Source organism: Erythrolamprus reginae, chromosome 2, assembly GCF_031021105.1.
Source record: "Erythrolamprus reginae isolate rEryReg1 chromosome 2, rEryReg1.hap1, whole genome shotgun sequence".
Classification (NCBI taxonomy): Eukaryota; Metazoa; Chordata; class Lepidosauria; order Squamata; family Dipsadidae; genus Erythrolamprus; species Erythrolamprus reginae.
In genome coordinates this window covers 154245236-154263741 of record NC_091951.1, presented here as the reverse complement: position 1 = coordinate 154263741, position 18506 = coordinate 154245236, and the positions used below count along the sequence as shown (strand labels likewise).

General features: G+C 42.0%; 1 protein-coding gene across 5 annotated transcripts in view; it reads right to left on the bottom strand.

The window, feature by feature from the left end:
- CACNA1G (calcium voltage-gated channel subunit alpha1 G) overlaps window positions 1–13245 on the bottom strand; it is a 393060-nt gene extending 379815 nt beyond the window's left edge. For all 5 annotated transcript variants that reach the window (XM_070740004.1, XM_070740005.1, XM_070740007.1 and 2 more), the window contains exon 1: window positions 13167–13245. The gene's annotated coding sequence lies outside the window, so the exon portion shown is untranslated. The remainder of the gene's footprint in view (window positions 1–13166) is intronic.
- Between the last annotated feature and the right edge of the window lie 5261 nt (window positions 13246–18506).

The window sequence follows — 18506 nt, the reverse complement described above, 5'->3', positions numbered from 1 at the left end:
CCTGCCTTTTAAAACCCCGCTAAGGAGGACCACACCCAAGCCCAGCTGTTCCTAATTCAGTGCTGATAATACTTCTTTAATTGCTCCTTTCTCTGATCTGAACGTCTCTGTCGCATGTCAATGACGGCTTGTGCGTCATCACCTAATGACTCCAAGCTACTGGCTGGGGAGAGCCCCCCCCCCCCGGGGCTCTCATGCTGTTCTCCTTCATCCCATTCCTGACTTTCCTCTCCCCTGTCCGACTGTTCAGCCCCCTCCTCTTCGCTGTCATCCTCCTCCGGGCATGGAGCCAGCAGAGACACAGCCGGTCCCTGAGCAGCCTCAGGCTGAACCACAACACCAACTTAGAAATATAGTTCATAAAATCATCTGCCACAATGTCCTGTCAATAACTACTTCAGTTTCAACCACAACAAGACACGAGTACACAATAGAAACTTAATATAAACTACTGCAAACTTGACTGCAGAAAATACGACTTCAGCAACAAAGTGATCAATGCCTGGAATTCAGAACCAGACTCTGTGGTTTCTTCCCCAAACCCCAAAAACTTTAACTTTAGACTGTCTACTATCGACCTCACCCCATTCCTAAGAGGTCTGTACACCATCGTGCCTATTGTCCCAGTCTTACTGTCCTATTGTCCTCATTTATCTGTGATTACTTTGCTTATGCTTATACCTATACCTGCTATCTTGTACATGTTTGACAAACAAATAAATAAATAAAATGATATTATATAATCAAAAATAAGCCACGATAAGCACAAATATTAGCACCCCAAAGTTAGTGAAATTATTAAAGCAACCCTTTTTCAATAATGAATGACTATGATAGAGGTAGCCCTTGACTTATGACCACAACTGAATCCAAAATTTGCCCCAGAAGCGGAGTAAAGACGCTGTGTATGGGTTAAATATAGGGTCACTTTATTAAATTAGCATAAATTTAAATAACGTAACTTTAAATACTGGAAACCGGAAGTCCGTGGAGCTTGAAGCAGCATCCCCTGGCTCCGGGGGCAATTTCGGCTGGTGGTTTAAGCCGCCAACCAGGCATTTCTGTTATTAAGCAAGACATTTGTTAAGTGAGTACCTCATTTTTACATCCTTTCTCGCTTCAGTGGTTAAGTGAATCACTACATTTATTAAGTTAGTAACAAGGTTGTTAAGTGAATCTGGCTTTCCTCCATTGGCTACTTGTTAGAAGGTTGCAAAATGTAATCACATGAGCCTGGGACACTGCAAGCGTATAAATGCGAACCAGCTGCCAAGTGCAGGAACTCTGATCATGTGACCATGTGGATGCTGCAATGGTTGTAAGTGTGAAAAAAGGTCATAAGTCATCTCTTTTCAGTGCTGTGGTAGCTTTAGAGGGTCACTAAACAAGCTGTTGCTAGTCAAGGACTACCTGCATGAATATGCTTTGTTGCAAATGGAAGGGGGACTTCCAATAAGGGCGAAGAAATAAGCCAAATATGAAAATAACAACCCAGAAATGGTGACCGGGGAGAAACTACCATTCTGAACTGTAGCCCTCCACACTGTAATAATTAGTTGCACAATCCATTTTCTTATTTAATTTCCGCTTTGCTATGCTCTATGAGCTCCGGGCAGCTTACAACGTTGTTTTTTTCCTAGCCGTTAATGACTCAGTACTCCTGAGATTCACAATTTAAGAAGATCAAAGGGTCTGTGGGAATAAGAGGTCAGGCTTTAAAAATGGACATTATAAACATGAAATCTGTTTTGTTAAAAAAGAAAAAAAAACCAAAAATACTCACTCATTACACTCCAATACTGCTCAAAAAAAAAATAAAGGGAACACTCAAATAACACATTCTAGATCTGAATGAATGAATGAAATATTCTCATTGAATACTTTGTTCTGTACAAAGTTAAATGTGCACAACAGCATGTGAAATTGATTGTCAATCAGTGTTGCTTCCTAAGTGGACAGTTTGATTTCACAGAGGTTTGATTTACTTGGAGTTATATTCTGTTGTTTAAGTGTTCCCTTTATTTACAATTAGTTTCTTATAACAGTCATTCAAAGATCAGGCCTTCCTGCCAGGAAGCGCATAAGTCTTGTTTATTTGCTAAAGCACAACTGTAGAATAGGTTGGACGGGGCAGAAAAGAGTCGGCTATAGACGGGGGATCACCTGAAGCTTTACCCTAAAGCAAGGGTAGGCAAAGTTGGCTCTTCTATGACTTGTGGACTTCAACTTCCAGAATTCCTGAGCCAATCATACTAGCTCAGGAATTCTGGGAGTTGAAGTCCAAAAGCCATAGAAGAGCCAACTTTGCCTACCCCTGCCCTAAAGAATAGTTGATTCTTCTCACCCCCAGGAACTAGACTCAGTTGTGGAAGCATGAACCAAGACATAAGCAAGCAACTGTTGTCATCAAAATGGCTCAGCTCACGCTGTCTGGCTTTCTCACCCGAGTGAACATCTCACTGAACCACAAAGGTTTAGATGGGAAACTCAGATGTGTTTCAGAGTGCACTTTACAGCCATCATTACCTGATAAAAAATGTAAGTGATGAGCTATGGCTCCACTGAATTATGACACCTCTACAGTCAACGCGGGGCTATCGGGAGACAAGAGGTAATAACAGTACTCCAATCTTTGCTGAAACAGAAATAATTTATGATAGGATAAATCCTTTAACACGAATTCAAAAACAATTACCGGTAATAGAAACCTGAACGTACTCACACAGAGGGTAAAATGGCTGATTGTGTTAGTGGAAAGAGAGTTGCAGCTTAATATTTTTCCATTGCTCATTTCTAATCAAAGATGCACCGAGCACCAACTGTACAAATTCTTGATAGTATTTGTATTTGTATTTATTAGATTTGTATGCCGCCCCCTCTCCGAAGACTCGGGGCGGCTAACAACAATAAAAAAGACAATGTGAACAAACCTAATATTAAAAATAATCTAAAAAACCCCAATTTAAAGAACCAATCATACATACAGGCATACCATGTATAAATTCTATAAGCCTAGGGGGAGGGAACATGTCAATTCCCCCCATGCCTGACGACAGAGGTGGGTTTTAAGGAGCTTGTGAAAGGCAAGGAGGGTGGGGGCAACTCTGATATCTGGGGGGAGCTGGTTCCAGAGGGTCAGGGCCACCACAGAGAAGACTCTTCTCCCACCAAACGACATTGTTTAGTTGATGGGACCCGGAGAAGGGCAACTCTGTGGGACCTAACCAGTCGCTGGGATTCGTGCGGCAGAAGGCGGTCCCGGAGATATTCTGGTCCGATGTCATGAAGGGCTTTATAGGTCATAACCAACACTTTGAATTGTGACTGGAAATTGATCGGCAACCAATGCAGACTGCGGAGTGTTGGTGTAACATGGGCATACCTTGGGAAGCCCATGATTGCTCTCGCAGCTGCATTCTGCACGATCTGAAGTTTCCGAACACTTTTCAAAGGTAGCCCCATGTAGAGAGCATTACAGTAGTCGAACCTCGAGGTGATGAGGGGCATGAGTGACTGTGAGCAGTGAGTCCCGGTCCAGATAGGGCCACAACTGGTTCACCAGGTGAACCTGTGCAAACGCCCCCCCTCGCCACAGCTGAGAGGTGTTTCTCTAATGTGAGCTGTGGATCGAGGAGGACGCCCAAGTTGCAGACTTTCTCTGAGGGGGTCAATAATTTCCCCCCCAGGGTTATGGACGGACAGATGGAATTGTCCTTGGGAGGCAGAACCACAGCCACTCCGTCTTATCTAGGTTGAGTTTGAGTCTGTTGACACCCATCCAGACCCCAACAGCCTCCAGGCACCGGCACATCACTTCCACTGCCGTTGCCCACTTACAGCTATTGTATTTCCAAACATTGTTGTTTTACCTTGGCCTGTTGCCTTGTTTTTTCTTTAAAACGGTTAATAAGTGTAAAAAGAGTATGATAATAGAAGAATTATCTGCAACTCTGAAGATTGACATCCTACTGCAATATCTTGTAGGAAGTTCCACTTTTCCCATCTGCTTCACATAGGTAACTGTACCAATTGTGTCAGACTAAAGAACGTCTGCCTTGCTTTCAGAATGATTAATCTATCCATTCAACTTTTCAGCTTGCTTTGTAGATTCTCAGACATATAATTAGTTTACATCTCTCTCTTGCTTGCTCTCTCCCTCTTCCTCCCTCTTCCTCTCTCTCTCGCTCTCTATGAGGTGAACAAACTGAATGACACGAGCAATTCAAAAGAATATCTTCATTTTAATTCAATTATCTAAAATTTGTCGGTAACTCACTGTGCTTCTCAAATGATGCAAATTGTTCTAATTAGAGCATTTCAAAGCTATAAACACAGAGAACTTACCCATTCGTTTCAAACGTCTTATTAAATTTCAGCTTTGGGAATGATACTGAATTGCACCTGTAGCTACTTACAGGACACGGTTGGGAAAAATTAAATGGGAGAAGAGTGGGGAAATAAGGCCTAGGTCAGCAAAATATGGCTGTTACTGTTAGAAGAGGGATCAAACTCATACTGGAAAAGCAGTGAATGTGGCTTCAAGCAAGTGTCCTTTGAGGCGAGCATTTGATATAAAGTGGTACCTCCACTTACGAACTTAATTCATTCTGTGACCAGGTTCTTAAGTAGAAAAGTTTGTAAGAAGAAGCAATTTTTCCCATAGGAATCAATATAAAAGCAAATAATGCAGGCGATTGGGGAAACCACAGGGAGGGTGGAGGCCCTGTTTCCTCCCAGGAGAGGCCCCACGGAGACTTCTCCCTGCCTTTTCCAGCCCTGTTTCCTCCCAGGAGATTCCTAGAGAGGCGCCATGGAGGCTTTTCCCTGCCTTTTCCGGTTACAGTTTCGGAGGCTCGGGTTTGTAAGTGGAAAATAGTTCTTGAGAAGAGGCAAAAAAATGTTGAACATCTGGTTCTTCTCTAAAAAAAAGTTCGTAAGTAGAGGTACAATGAAGGGCTGCCAAAAATTTTACTACCACACTGTGGGTGTGGCTTATGCAGGACGCCCTGTGTTTTCTTTCAACATTTTTCAGTGAAAATTGGTGCTCTGGGGTGGAGCTCCATTTTTAACAGCCTCTTGTAGTCCTCACTTAACAGCTACCCCACTGCATTACCCACCCCTGGGTACCATTGTACAACATGTGACCCAAAATAAGATCATTTCTATTCCCATCACAATTTCTCTACTTTCAGTGATGAAGCCCTGGTTACAAAATAAGCACACATTTCAGAGTTGCACTTGGTGGTGGAAAGCCAAGGATTTTTCTAATACTTAGCTCAACAAGCACTGAATGTTGGACCTCTAAACCCAGCTATATGATTTGAACTATGCGATTCCTACTAAAACCAGGCCATCTGAGCAGTAGCAACACAGTTCTGAAATCCTTGAGGCTGGGTTCCTGTACCAACAAGGCCACGTCATCTGCAAAGTCTACACTCATGTTTCCTCTGTAGGAAATAATGGCAACTGAAGCAGAGCGATACAGGAGCAATGCCTGCCAGGAATCATGTTGCCTGCCTGCCAAAAAGCTGTTAAATTAATCCTACTGACTATTAGGATTCTTCAATTTCATATGACAGTGTTTTCCAAAATTTTTATTTTTTTATTTATTCATTTGTCCAATACACAAATGCATAGGAAGAAAAATAGACGTGTAGTAATATATATAAGGGTAAAGTGAACTTAGAGGAGAGGATATATGAAAGAAAGAAAATATATATGAAAGTGAGAATATATATGAAATGGGTCACGGCCACATGTTTCTCCTACTTTCTTTCCCTAAGGTGGTATTTCATCTATTTCAAACAGCTCTTGGTGCATTTACCTCCTGATCTGCACACATGCCAGTTTTATTGACAATTATGTCAGAGGAGGAGGAGGAGTTATCTATGGGGAGCTCACATTATGCTGGCTTCCTTAATTTAGGGACAGCAATATATTCTGCCATTTCTCAAATATTAGAGGTATTTCCCCAAAAAGAGGAGAATCCTTTAGTGTCGTAATTCAACTGCGCTTATAGCTGCTCTTGTTAGGATGAGACCATTCTCCAACCTCAGCTGGGCTCTATGGAGACCTGATGGAATAAGCAGCATCTTTCTTGTTGCAGATGGACAATACTTTCCAGCAGTGCAGTGGAAGGAGAGGGGCATGAAACCAATTATTTTGTAATCTCTTCCTCCTTAAATGAAAACACTACACCAGCTTCCCCCCCAGTGTAACTGGGGCAAATGGGAAAATAAAGGTTCCCCGTGTCTTGCATCTCAACATCTGGCACTAGTAACAACCTCCTTCTATGCTCAGTAAGAGGTGTACCTACAGCAGGACAGTCAGACAAGATAAGATGACCAAGAACTGACTAAGAAAATTGCAGAATGAGATTTGGCACCTTTCTCCTCTAGGGGGAGTTCACTTCTCCAAGATTTGCCACCGCAGGCTGGTTAAGCCTATGTCACACTTGTTTGCAGCTAACGTAGATATGCAGCAGTGAGAGTACATCTCCCCTGTAGAGAGTTAATGAGTCCCAGGAGGCCTCCCTGCTGCTCCACTCCTCCCATAACTTGCCTGACTGTAACACACTCTATGGTCCCAAAATAGGAAAGGAGAACTCCCTGGATATTTGCGCTGAGAGAGGAAGTCGGAGACACAAGAAGCGTAGAAAGGAAGAGCGCCTAAGGTCTCTGTAAACAAAATGGACTGTTCCTTTCTCTGAGAAACATTCTAATCCTGCAGGAATTTCATAAGGAAAAGGGAATCCCATTAGAATAGTCCAGTAAATCACCCTGTCCATTGTGATTCTCAAAGAACAAAAGCTCAAGACAGATTCTCATTACAGCTGAAGAGTCAGTTCTTGTATAAAATACCAAACGCTCTCATCTATGGTTGTACAGAAATGAAAGGTTTTAGGTCAGTGGTTCTCAACTTGGGGGGGGGGGGTCAAACGACCATTTCACAGGGGTCGCCTAAGACCATGGAAAAAGACAAATTTCCCCTGGTGTTAGGAACTAAAGCTTCTATTCTGGTGCCTTAGAACAGTGTTTCCCAACCTTGGCCACTTGAAGATATTTGGACTTCAACTCCCAGAATTCTCCAGCCAGCGAATGCTGACTGGGGAATTCTGGGAGTTGAAGTCCAAATATCTTCAAGTGGCCAAGGTTGGGAAACACTGCCTTAGAACATATTTTTACAATCTGACCAATCAGGCGTTTACAGTGGGGGTGTCCCTCTGACCTTCCTACCAATCAGCTTAAAGCTCTGTTGGGAGAACTGGTTCTAAACGTATGGTTGGGGGTCACCACAACATGAGGAATTGTATTAAGGCGTTGTGGCATTAGAAAGAGAACCACTGGTTTGGATCCTTTTTTTTTTTTGGTAGAGGGGGGAGAGTGAAATTTTGAAGGGTAAAAAGTGTGCCTTAGATTAGGGCTCTTAAAATTGTGTTCCAGAGAAGCCTCGAGTTCTACAAGAACTCAATAGCAATATGAATAGCACCTAGACTTATATGCCACTTTGCTGTGCTTTATAGCCCTCTCTAAGCGATTTACACAGTCAGCATATTGCCCCAACACTCTCATTTTGCTGACCTCAGAAGATGGAAGGCTGAGTCAACCTTCAACAGGTCAGGATCGAATGGCTGGCAGTGCAATATTGCTTTCTAACCACGGCGCCACCACGGATTCCATAATGGATTCCATTAGAGACTATAACCAAAGAGAAGGAATTCATTTGAATGCAGCCTTCTTATATCATTAGAGAGTTGATCAGAAATTCTGGGATTGTTTTTAACTATTGGGTTTTTGCAACCTGGAAAAAAAAATGAAAAAATCTGCGTAAAGAATCTGCAATGCTTAAGGCACAGAATTACAAATAAATGAACTCTCCCAAATTAAGGCTCTGATATTTAGGGTCCTAGAGGCTCTAAGGAGCTAAATGAGGCAAAGCAAGCCCAGATTAAATCCTACCAAGTTAGTGCTGTGAAAATGATAGCGAAGGAATGTTTCTCGTGATTGATTATATGGATTGATTCTACCACAATAATGAGACAAAATGACATCTATTTTGAGCCCCCATTGGCACCGAACATCAGTCGACCTCAAAATGACAATCCAAAACTATTACCAGTACTTTCCTTTCAGAATGAGGAGCACTGCTTTAGATACAATGCAGTATTATTTCTGATGACTGATTAATAAGATAGAGGAACACTCTGCCTTCCTTAAGATTGATGAAAATTTCTAGTCAAGAAAGCCACCACAACCTCCTCACCTTTCTAAACTCAATGATTTAGCTGAATGTTATCATAGCCATTAGCCAAGATTAAGAATAACAGCCGTTTCATGTTGGTAATTTCTTTTGTATTAAAACACAATTTTTCTTAAATGTCAAAATCCAAAGGGGCATAATTAGGACTCTGCTAATTATGGCCCTTACATCTTCTCACCTTACCAAGCAGAATATTGCCTCGGTTGAAGGCATGTGTCCTATATCTCACCAAAATATTGTAAGAAATCTTACCTGCAAGCAATACAGCCAATGATCAAATTACAAGATTTGTTATCTAAAATACCTGGACGTTGCTAAGTTGCACAGTCCTGTCAAAGTAAGGAAGGATCTAGGAAGCAGGTTGCTTTTTGGGCAAAAATTGCTTATCCGCATTTGGTTAGTAGCTCCTCTCTATGTCTTAAGTATTCTCCAATGCTTCTATTCATCTATCCTTTCTGGCCTACAACTCCTATTAGAGAAGAAGATGAATGTCTCTTTTGTATGTGCTACTTATTGTCTTGCTTGTTCTGAACAGATGTTCCATTATCCCACTTTCTGAGAGCTAAAAGACACTGCAAATTTCTGACTTGCTAAGACTCAAGAAGGAAGAACACGGGCCAGCCAGGTGTCTTCAACTCAACTGCACAATTTGTTCAAAACTGGAATGAGTGTTTGCATTTGGCCTCTGAGGAATCATTGGGCAGCTACTTCCCCAAAGCCTCCTGAAAGCCTCAGGGGACTTGTCGTCCTGTAGATTCAGTCCCCCTAGGGTATAATAGCTCCCAGGTGGCTGAATAAACCAGAGTTCTGAAGACATATTTGAAGGAAAGTCCTTACTGATGAAAATGAAATGGATCACATAAGCTAAAAATCTACTTGACAACAGCCACCTCTAAGCAACCAATCCTGTTTTGCAGATAGATGTAGCTTACCAGCAAATTATAGCAAACAGCTACAACCCAAGTAGCAGAAGAAGCAGAGACCACTGGTGTGCATTTTCTGTGATGATAATGGTCACAGAGAAGCCACATTTCTTACTTATTATCATTTCTGTGGAAAGTTATTGGTCCCCTTTCCAACTGGCTTGGAAGTCTTTCCAAGGAGGCTTGGTCTCCTCAACCAAATACCTTTCTAACATATTACATAAAGAAATTAATAAAGACCTTCAGCATGCCACAGTACTGTCACAGGGTTCATTAAAAGTTTGCAGATGATACAAAGTGATCGGACTCATTCGAGACAATGATGAATCTGTATACAGACGGGAGGTTGAACAACTAACCTGTTGTGGTGTGACCAGAAGAATCTAGAACTGAACACACTCAAAACCATAGAAATGGTGGTAGACTTTAGGAGAAACCTTCCATCCTTCCACCTCTCACAATACTAGACAGCATAGTATCAACAGTACAGATCTTCAAATTTCTAGGTTTTATCATATCTCAAGACCTAAAATGGTCACCTAACATCAAAAACATCATCAAAAAAGCACAACAAAGAATGTTCTTTTTGCACCAACTCAAGAAGCTCAAACTGCCCAAGGAGATGCTGATACAGTTCTACAGAGGAATCATTGACTCTGTCATCTGCACCTGTATAATTGTCTGGTTTGGTTCTGCAACCCAATAAGACCGACACAGACTTCAGAGGATAATCAGAACTGCAGAAAAAACAATTGCTGCCAACCTGCCTTCCATCGAGGACCTGTACACAGTGGTCCCTTGACTTTCGCGGGTCCGACTTTCACGGAAAGGCTATACCACGGGTTTTCAAAAAATATCAATGGAAAAAATACTCTGCGTTTTTTTTGAACACCACGGGTTTTCCCGATCTGCCCCTTCCCCAGGGGCAGGCATGGAAGCCAAGCCGCAGCTTTCCAAACGCGGCACTTCCCCAGGTGGGCGGCTTTGCTCGCTCCTGCCGGGCTTGACAGCAGCCCCCCGACCACCGCAACCGCCTTGTGCCATTGGGGGGGGTGGCCGCTTGCAAACGCCTCCGCTTCCTCCGCCTCCTACTCCTCTTCCATCCCCTCACTGCCTGAGCCCGGCAATGTCATTTACACGGTGCTGATGGAAGATCTGTCATTGCTCTGGAGGAGAGCCCGGCACAGGAACTGCAAGGACGGAGCTGGATGGAACGCTGCTGCTGGCCGTGTCAGCTGCACCTGAAGCCTCTCTCTCACACACACACGTCTCCTCCCCTTCTCTCCTGGTTTAAGGCACAGGTTAAAAAGGAGCACTGGGCAAGGGTCAGGCGGCATTAGTGGAGGGGGGTGCCATGCTTTTTACGGTTTTTTATGTTATATTTATATTGTAAATATAGGTCTCTACTTCGCAGTTTTTCATTTTTTGCGGGTGGTCTTGGAATGCATCCCTTGTGAAAAACAAGGGATCACTGTACTGCACGAGTCAAAAAGAGGGTGATGAAAATATTTACTGACCCCTCACATCCTGGACACAAACTGTTTCAATTCCAACCCTCAAAATGTCGCTACAGAGCTCTGCACACCAAGACAACTAGACACAAGAACAGTTTTTTCCTGAACACCATCACTCTACTAAACAAATAATTCCCTCAACACTTTTTACTAAGTCTGCACTTCTATTTCTACTAGTTTTTTCTCATCATTCCTATCATCCTTTTCCTCCCACATAGGACTGTATGGCTGTAACTTGTTGCTTCTATCCTAAGATTTTTATTAATATTGATTGTTTGACCCCCTATGACAATCCTTAAGTGTTGTACCACATGATTCTTGACAAATGTATCCTTTTCCTTTATGTACACTGAGAGCATATGCACCAAGACAAATTCCTTATGTGTCCAATCACATTGGCCAATAAATAATTCTATTCTATTCTATTCTATTCTATCCTATTCTAGATCATGAGCTCCTTCTGCTCATCTAGCTGGGGATATAGCACAGTTCGTTCGGATTGCACATGAGCATCTTTTACAAAGTACAGTATTTCTATTGTACAGTATTTAATGCTCAACTAGTCCCTTGAAGTAATTTAGCGCTTCCTGTTTGAATTCTCTAAAGCTTTTGTTCTGATGCTAATTTTTATGTTTCTTATATTTCTGCATTGCCTTTACAGCTCCTAACATTATATCTTTCGTAGTTTGTCATCTGATTTAGCCATCCCTCAACCCACAATTTGGAGCAAAATAATATTTTTTTTCCCTGTAATGATCACCATCATCTTCTGAGCCAAGAGCATTATGCGTGCACACACAGAGAGACATCTGTATACTTAAAACTCTCAAAAGCAGAAATTGGGTATGGCTAGTCTAGTGAAAAGAAGGACTAGGGGTGACTTGATAGCAGTGTTCCGGTATTTGCAGTAAGGCCAGGGTGGCGCAGCAGGTAGAGTGCTGTACTGCAGGCCACTGAAGCTGACTTGTAGATCTGAAGGTCAGCGGTTCAAATCTCATCACCGGCTCAAGGTTGACTCAGCCTTCCATCCTTCCGAGGTGGGTAAAATGAGGACCCGATTGTGGGGGCAATAAGCTGGCTCTGTTAAAAAGTGCTATTGCTAACATGTTGTAAGCCGCGCTGAGTCTAAGGAGAAGGGCGGCATAAAAATCAAATAAATAAATAATAAATAAATTTGGAGGGCTGCCAAAAAGATGAAGGAGGCAAGCTATTTACCGAAGACCAGAAGGCAAGATAAGAACCAATGGTTGGAAATTAATCAAGGAGTGAAGCAACCTGGACTTAAGAAGAAATTTCCTGAGAGTGTGAACAATCAACCAGTGGAATGCCTTGACTTCAGACGTTGTGGGGCTCCATCACTGGAGGTGTTCAGGAAGAGACAAGACAAAGACAAGCCACTTGTCTTGTATGGTATAGACCAGTGATGGCCATCCTCACTCAGTCTTGAACGAATACAACACCTTCAATAGTCCTTACCCAACCTATCTCACTGGGCTGGGGTAAAGAAAGTGGTTATGGACCTTTCACTGCAGGATGACCTGTTGTAACATTGACTTCCTTTCCTGGTTTGTAGTATTCTGAGATGACACATCTCGACCCCCACCGCTCAATGGCATGTTTTCAAAGTCTTTCTCCTGTGTTTCCCCCAATCTCGCTCACTGCTGTCCTACTCTAATGCTGGCTATGACTGGACAAACTAGTTAGTTGGGGGAAAGATCAAAAGCAACATGAGAAAATATTATTTGACTGAAAGAGTAGTAGATCCTTGGAACAAACTTCCAGCAGACGTGGTTGGTAAATCCACAGTAACTGAATTTAAACATGCCTGGGATAAACATAGACCCATCCTAAGATAAAATACAGAAAATAGTATAAGGGCAGACTAGATGGACCATGAGGTCTTTTCTGCCATCAGTCTTCTATGTTTCTATGTTTCTAAACTGAGACACAAACTCCAAACCACTGCCGGCTATACCGAATTGTGCAATGCTTAAATGTCATTGCGGTTTCTCCCTTTTAAAAAATAATAATATTTTTTTTTCCTGTTCTAGCCTCGGGAAACAAAACCAACTGTGAGCTCCCCCTCCCTCAATGTGCCTCCCCAAAGTGCTCCCCCCTCCCCTCCCCTCTCTAACCACAGCAACCGAAATGGCAAAGTTGGAGGAGGAGGAGGGTCTGCCAAATCTACCACAGCCCCTCTCCCAGGAGCCAAGGGGCTCTTGCTGGAGACAGCAGTGAATGACTACTCCCTCTTTTGTTTTATCCTAAGCAAAACCAAGGTCTCCATTCGACACCCAGAGGTGCTGGCTTGGCTTGTGTAGCCTTGAAGCCCTGGAAAAAAAGGGAAAAACAACAACAACAGAGCCTCAGCTGCCTCGTTAAGTTACTGTGCTTCAGAAAGAGAAAAACATTGTATTCCTTTTATTTTTCCCCTCTCACCACCTCCAAAACTGGAACCTTCTCTGCTTACCCTTCCCAGCTTCTCCCTCTGTTGCTTTTCACCAAACTCCAAAATAAATATTTCAGACTTTTTCTTCCTGCCAGGCAATAATTTCTCAATAATTCTGCACCGTTTAATAGGCAGTAAGCAGCAGCTCGGGTATTTTCCTATCCAACAGCTTGGAACCGGCAATTTGAGGCCTATAAATGGTTCCATCCTGATCCTATTGGCCTATGAATGCTTGATCGAGCCCAATAAGCCTGAGTGATGAGCAGCCGCCACCGTAATTGCTTTATGCACAAGTAGATTATACCCCAAGAGAGCTGCAACTGGAGCCTCTTGACCCTGACTTTCTTATCTCACCTCTCTCCACCTCCCCACACCCCATGCAGCAATTTAGAAGCCACCAGAGTGATGCTTTTCTTTGCTTGAAGAAGGAAAGGGGTGGGCATTGAGGAAGGAACTACGGAGGGCCTGAGAGGTAAATCAACATACGTCTTATGCTGCAAGTTTATTTATTCATTATTTATTAATTGGACGTTTATGCCGCCCCTCTCCTAGGACTCAGGGCAGCTCACAACATAAAATAAAACAATATATAACATATTGGGTCCAGTTAATTAAATATAAAATATAAAAACTAAAAGCCATAAAAAGACCAGTCGTTCCCATTTCTCACAGCCCATTCATCGGCCAGGGACAAGGATCTAATCACCCCAAACCTGGTGGCATAAATGAGTCTTAAAACTCTTGTGCAAGGCAAGGAGGGTGGGGGAATACGGATCTTGGGGAAAGTTGATTCCAAAGGGCTGGGCCCCCCACAGAGAAGGCTCTTCCACTAGGCCCTGCCAACCAACATTGTCTCTTTGGCGGGATCTGGAGAAGGCCAACTCTGTGGGACCTAACCTAATTTCAGGCAGATGCAAGTTTTGTGGCACTCTTCACAATGCAATAGTGGCCCCAGTCCCCTCTTAAAATAATATCCCATTGATAAATACAAAGGAGAAAAGAGATTCTGGCCTTTCACAAAACCAAGATGTTCTGATGGGCCTGAGGACAGGATGTGCAGACAACATGGCACATCGCTTCCAAAAAAATTCAAAAGTACAAATGAAGAAGAAGAAAAACCTCCCAAAAATAATCAGGCTGCATTTTAGTGTAGAACGTTGGAAAAGAAGGAGCGATGAGAGAAAAAGAATGATAACATTTACCCTTTACTTGTCATCACATTGCCAGGGATGGAGTAGTTTATATTAAAGGTGGGCATTTCACAGGGACCCAAGTTACCAGATAAAGAATAAGACTGGGCCCTGGAGGACCAGCATTCGAGTTCTAACATCACATCTGCAAAATGCTAAGTGTTCCGATCTGCCTTGCGGCATAACTATAAAGTCACAACAGCAAAGTGTATGAAACTAAGCATCATGTGAGGAGAAATTAAGGATTCCTTATGCACAGGGTTAGATTCCACTTATCTTTGCTACCGGTTCCCCTTGTGTGATTGGACTTCTGTGCACACTTCAGAAGGTGGATTCAACCTGAAACCCAGCTGAGGAGCTAATCAGCTGTACTTCGGGCAAAGAAATAAAGGCCAGTTTTAACCTGGGGGCAGGTGGGAGGGCTTTTTTCAAAGTGCAGAACAAGGAGAAGCCGTCCAAACAAAGGAAAATTGCCCAAAAAATCATTTAAAAATATGGCTGCAAGCACGAACCAGCACAAACAGAACTGGATCCATTATGCCAAAATTACATCACCAGCGGGTCACTAATGGTTCGAGTGCTCTGGTCCGAACAGGGAGGAACCCACCCCTGCATATGCAGGGCATATGCGACCCAATCAATAGTAGCAACAGAAGTCATGTTAACAATCATCAGATGCCTTTGGTAACGAGAACACTGTATATATATCCATCTGTCAACAAAAGCAAGCAAGGTCCACCAATGATGCCATTCCAAGACTGACATTTGCTGAAAATATGACAGCTGTCACAAAGCATCAGATCCTTCTGTAATGCTTGGTATTAGGATCTGGCAATGCCAATCAGTGTGTGAACAGAGGTGTCAGGCACCAAGGCAGTTTTTCCTTATTGAAGGCTTCCAGATGTATTCAGGCTGCCATCCCTCCTTAGCAGCATACTGGTTGGAAGAAAGAGGGAGAAATGAGGGTAAAGGGGGGTGGAGATAATTGGTGTCCCTGTGTCTATTCTTGACTCATCCACCTTTTGTTTCCATCCCCATCCAGGATGGTCTGGAACTGACCTGAGGGAACCCAGCCCCTTGACAGAATGTGATTTAGAAGCAAATACGTCTGAAGTAGAAACAGCCAGATGTGTTCCTCTGTAGAGGGGCACCTGATAGGACATGAGGGAAGCCCCCCCCAAGTCTTATCAAAACTTCCCAGCAATGTGTAACATTTTAATCTGACACGAAATTATTAGACAGATGGAGCTCCGGATTAAGTGCATGTAATTGATTGAGCTGAATTTAAATTTGAATGAAAAGAAAGGGTGTTTGGCCTGAACCCAGGCCCCGTTTTGAAAGAGGTCTCCCTCAAATGTCACCAAGAGGCCAAGCATGGAGCATGGCCTAAAAAAGAATCACTTCCCGGACTACTTCTCGAGTCTACGGAGAGGGGCGGCATACAAATCTAATAAATAATAATAATAATGATAAATACTTTAAGTAGGCCTAATACAAGGACCAGAGGAAGCAAAATTTTCCCCCTCAACCTCATACCCAGCAATTTTGTAAAGGTTTTAAAATATTTTCCCCTTCTTAGTATGCGAAAGGACAGAAGTTTATTATGTAATGGGGGCTTAACGGTAATAATACCACATGAGCCCTTGAGAGCCAGCAGTGCAATGCAAAACTACATTTCTGTTAGCATCTTGTCATTTTAGAGGATGTTCTTTTTAAAAGTTTCCATTAGTGCCAAAATGGAATAGACTGGAAGTCACTTGCTATCCTGTCAAATCAATCTCAGCACTCCATTAAACTGACTGGGACCAGGAGAAGCAGCTGAAATCAAGAAAATGCAGCAAAGAGTGTTTCCCACCACACACACACACACACACACAATCCATTTTGCTTTTAAAGTTATTTAATTTAGTACCATTGGGCCAGAACAAGGAGGAAAAAGTAATAAGGAGAGAGTGGCACAAGTTGTATCGTATAATTGTGTGTACCTTTTTCAAAACAATAAAGTATCTGCAGATATTGTGAACCGAGAGTGATCCACAAAACCTCAGTATGACTTTTGCTGGTGAGAGAATCTGAAAGGAAATTGAAAGGTTCATTTCTCAAACATTCTCAACCAGGCTCCTTAATAAAAACCTGGTACAATGAGGGGGTTTTTTTATTTTGTCCGGGATCAAGATATCTAAAATGATGTTCCATACTTTGGAATGAACTTCTAGCTGTTTCAACAGTAGAACATTAAATATGAATAGTAAACAGTACTAAAACCATTAGATATAAACATATGATGGGCAAATGAGCTCTGGGTTCTGCCTCAGCATGGGCCTCACAGAAATAAAATATTTTTTCATGGAAAAAAACCTCTAATAAATAATGATGATGATGATGATGATGATGATGATGATGATGATAATAATAATAATAATAATAATAATAATAATAATAATAATGAGGAGGAGGAGGATTGTTTTACTCTTTTTGCAAATAGCTTTAATGTCTGGTAAATAGTTTTGATTTTGTAGATCTCTGAGAGGAATTGGGAGACTTCCAGGTGGTCTTGGACCACACATTAAGAAACACTACCCTGGTATACATGGTCCTTGTTTATAAACCACAATTGTGACTGGTAACATGGTCGTTAAATTGAACAGTTCCTTTGCTTGACAAACCTGAGATGGCTGTAAATGTGAGGGCTGCTCACAAAGTTACTGTTTCATCACTATTGTAAATGTAAACAGTCACTAAATGACTCAGTCACTAATGGAGGATTGCCTAAATTACCTCAGAAGAATATCAGATCTATAGCCTAGGCCTCATGGCTCTCTGCAAGTTCCTGAATTATAGCATCAACTGTCATAGAACAGGCCACGTGGAGCCACTGAGAGCTGCACTTTAGCAACATCTGGAGGGCTACAACATCCCTATTCCTGCCATCATATGATCTGTTGGGCTTTATTTTAATGAGATATGGGACAAGTTATAGTGTAACTCAGCATGCTATGTAGACTGATGATGGGATACAGTATTAAGCCTCTTCCCCTAGATTTTTCAAAGTATAATTGTAGACATCTGAGGTATTATGTTCACATGTTTACTTCCTTCAAGCAATGTGTTTCACATTTACTTGGAGATTGTTCACAAGTCAGTAGGAAAAGAAAGTATTTTAGGCATTTTAAGGGAGGAAGGCTGAAATAGTGGATTTTAATATTATAGAGAATTTTTTTTCATTATCACCCCTCTAGATAAGTTGCATAGTAATCCCCCAAATTCTGTTTGGAGCTGTTTGGAAAAATATATTTTTTAAAAAAAATTCAGAACTTCTTGCTTTGATTATGCTCACTTATTGCATAAGTTAAATTCTTTTTCTAACCTGGGTTACTTGAATAAGCCTAAAGTTATTAAGATCATGTGCAATGTTAAATGTTAAATCATGTGCACCAGTGTGCCTTTCGTCCCCTGTCCAATTGTCTCTCCTTTATCTCATATATCTTTTCTTCTTTTCATATATCTTCTCCTCTATTTTTATATATTTTCTTCTATCCTTTTCTTTACATATATTACTACATGTCTGTTCTCTTCAATATGTATTGTGTATTGGACAAATAAATAAATAAATAAAATGTATCATGATTTCTAAAACAGCAATTTAGCCAGTATACTCGGCTAAAAAACAGAAAGGAAACTCAAACTCATCATACTATGGCTAAGCACAATGAATACACCCAATCTCACATTCACTTCTCTGGGAACTATAGTTCCAAGTAAGATAATGATCCTCTTGATGTATGAAAATGGATTAAAGAGAATCAAACTTCAGGTCAGGATTTGCCCAGTTAAAAACCTGTCAGGCCTATGAACTGAGGCCAAGGCTTTCAAACTCCCGATCTGTGGGTGGATGTGTCACACGCTGGCCACACCCATGCTGTTTAGCAAAGTGGGAAAAGTTGTGATATGTCACGTGATGCCACGAGTTTGGCACTCCTGCTTTAGCCAAATCAGCTTGCTCAGAGCCTTACTTTCTTGTAGTTGGATGTTACACAGGCCGTTGGAAAGCTCTGTGTACAAATGTATACATGCTTTTTTCTTATTGTCTATTTATCCTTTTTATCTTTAGGTGACAGTGATAAACAGTAACTCCAGATATAGTGGCAAACTTTTTGAAACAGATGGGGGG